This window comes from Penaeus vannamei, chromosome 15 (genome assembly GCF_042767895.1).
Source record: "Penaeus vannamei isolate JL-2024 chromosome 15, ASM4276789v1, whole genome shotgun sequence".
NCBI classification, from domain to species: domain Eukaryota; kingdom Metazoa; phylum Arthropoda; class Malacostraca; order Decapoda; family Penaeidae; genus Penaeus; species Penaeus vannamei.
In genome coordinates, this window is record NC_091563.1 from 12,920,340 (window position 1) to 12,923,415 (window position 3,076).

The following is a 3,076-nucleotide window of genomic DNA, read 5'->3' on the forward strand; positions in this document are numbered from 1 at the left end:
TTGCACGAGTTGCATTTCGCAAAGGCCGCGTCCGAATGGCTTCGCCAGCCCCGACGGCCCCCAGTGCGTCCAGCGCCAAGCCACCTGTTGTGACCCACTCTCCCCGGAGCTGCTCCTCGCCGCCCAAAGAGGTCCTCCGGCCAGCGACAGACACGAGGAGCCAACCTGGCCAAGCCGCGCTCCCTCGCTCCCTCGGCGGGGCATTACGGCGGGAGATAATGCAAGATCATGACGTTGGAGAATGTCGGCCGCTGATTGGCCAACAACCCCTCCTCCTCCCCCCTCACCCCCGCCCCTCGGACGACCCCCCGAAGGAAACAACAGCAGGATTCGGCATCCGATGGCCCGGGGGCACGCGGGGACGTCAACAGGTGCGTGTCTGTGTGTGAGTGTGCGGGTGTGTGTGTGTGTGTGTGTGTATGTGTGTGTGTGTGTGTGTGTGTGTGTGTGTGTGTGTGTGTGTGTGTGTGTGTGTGTGTGTGTGTGTGTGTGTGTGTGTGTGTGTGTGTGTGTGTGCTTGCATGCGGTCTTTCGTGTATCTCTTCGTGTGAGTGTTTGTGTTCTAAGTATACGTGCAAAAGGGAAGCGTGCGTGTTTGCTTGCAATCATGTACAAGTAGGAAGGTGTGATGCAAGCACGTAGTTAGGCTGGAGCCCCTCAAGTTAGCGCCAGGTGAGGACATGTTAATGGCCTGCCACGTCAGTGTATGTCAGGGAGGCCCACCACCTGGCCAGACGCGCCCCCATGCCCATCTAGTGCCATCAAATACTCCACTTTACACTTGACACGCCCACACTCTGCCCCGTGCTCATGTCGTTCTGGTGGTGAAATCACGCCGCCCCACACCTTTTTCTGCGTCCTCGGGCTCCAGACAAAACAGCTGAGAGCAATGTGAAATACCAACGTGAAAGGGTTCTGCTTGCGAAGTGCCTGGCACTGATGCGCCCTTAACAGTTTAGTAGATAGTGCCATACGACTTCACGACAGCGAACGAACACGTCAGACTTCTTAAAAGCATCGTATCAATCCCTTTTACAATAAGAACTTTTAATGGAAATGTCTTACATACTTATCTGCATTTTTTATTAGAAATCAGACATGGTTTTCCCCTCCAAAAGGATCACCGGGTGTGACCAGCTTCACCTCTGGTACAGACTCCCTAAGGATGGGTTCTCGCTAACTCCTTTGCTCAGGCCGCGTGACTGGTCCGTTCTGGTGTTCTTGTGCGAGGCCCGAATAATCCAGATGACGTGAATCCGTGCGTGCAGGCATACCTCCTCGCCGCCCCCTGAACACATCGTCACCCAAGCACTTCAAGGCTACACCTGGGGCAAGCGCAGGACGCCGCCAGGAGGGTTATCTTGAGAGACCCAGATCTAGGCCGTCGCTTCTACCATTAAACGGTCGATTTTGTGGTTTTATTCCCCCCTTTTTAAGTCTTCTTTAATTCTTCGTTGCCTTTTCATCAAGGTATAACCAATGCCTAATTTTAAACTGAAATAGCAAATAAACACGATTTATAAATGATGCACGTATACTAAATATATATCACCAACTTGTTCTTGGATATTTTTCACCCTTCCGTAAAGGCGTTTGCATTCATGAGGCAGTTGGCATACAGGTGCCACGTCTGATAAACGACGAGATATGAGCTACCTGTTCTGAGAAATGATACTCGTACTCGTACCCTTTATATCATGAGAATACCAAATGTCACCGTCAATTGCTTCAAGGAAACTAGCTGCCTTCTAAGTTATAGTATTTATACCGTGATGTCAACACAACCTGCAACTGCCTATAATTTCTCCCTGATATACACACCAACAAGGAATTAGTATGTAGACCGTACTCTATTTATCAAATCAACACACACGCGTCTCGGCGGGCACCGTAACGCCCAGCGCACAATCAATAGTACAAAATATCGGAGCTGTCTCTCGCGTGGGAGGCGGCTCAAAACATGTCAGGAGCTGTAAACAATTCCTCTGCTCGGTTGCCCGTCACTGCAGTTCCATTTCCCGACCGTAAGCACTAGTTGCGGGACCAAAACGAGAATGAAGAAGTCAGAGGTCAGCATGGCATCCTCGCCAGCCAGCACCTCAGTACTCACCTGACGTTTGTGTTGTTGCTGCTGCTGTCTCACAAAACTTCCTCGTCAGGCTTTCCCCCCCAAGACAATCCTACTGCTTTATAATCCTACACTTATACACAAGGAGGCACTTAAATAAGTATTCGGATCCTTAATCTTGTTAACATACGACACTTAAATCTATCACATCCTAGGGTGCACAGTTAAGACTTCACTTGATTGTGTTGACTTAGTAAGCCTGCATCACTCGCAGGGTCCTGACGTGCCCACTGTTCTACCCACTGGAGTGACCAACACTTGACTGAAGCGCAACATCCACCACACACTCAAGATGCCAAATTGAACTTAATTCTCACGGACATAAAATTGATGCCCATATCATTTATAGCTTACCCAGGAGACCAACAGGAGGGTAACTATAAACACATAATCAGTGTAAAAAGATGAAGTATATGAGAGTAAATATACGCTACTGTGTGGGCTCAAAATGTTATAAAACCCATGCCCAGGCCACCAAGTCCGTGAGAGTAAGTGGATGTGAAGGATGTTGAGAGATGAGAGCACAGGTTGCCCGAGGGGGTGATTGGGGGTGGGCACTGCTCTCTGCTGCTGCCAGACGTACGAGGCGCCCATGCCGCTAGTTCCCCCCTAGAATATTCTAACTCTCATTTCCCGGTCATTCTCGTCCATTCAGCAACGTTTGTATAGTGTATAGTTGGATGTTAAGGTGAAAAGGGTCGGGGCTTCCTGCTGGAGGCCGAGGCACTGACCATCCACACGCCCTCAGCCAGATGTCTGTTCACTCTGACATTACCTGTTCAAATCGGTTCGCTGTTGAGATGATATGTAGTGCAACAACTCACACATGAGAGATTTCTGGCGTTGCCTGCATGAATTAGAAGCGGGCGTTAAAATGGGATGAATATTCAGATGAGATACCATTCATTTCCATATAATGGTCGCCGCTCAGGGAGATCTATAATCACG

General features: G+C 49.7%; 1 protein-coding gene across 1 annotated transcript in view; it reads right to left on the bottom strand.

Moving 5' to 3' along the window:
* The window catches only part of LOC113812857 (protein N-terminal asparagine amidohydrolase), a 135,710-nt gene extending 133,292 nt beyond the window's left edge, over positions 1-2,418 (bottom strand). The window contains exon 1 of the mRNA XM_027364777.2: positions 2,111-2,418. The gene's annotated coding sequence lies outside the window, so the exon portion shown is untranslated. The remainder of the gene's footprint in view (positions 1-2,110) is intronic.
* Positions 2,419-3,076: the final 658 nt, after the last annotated feature.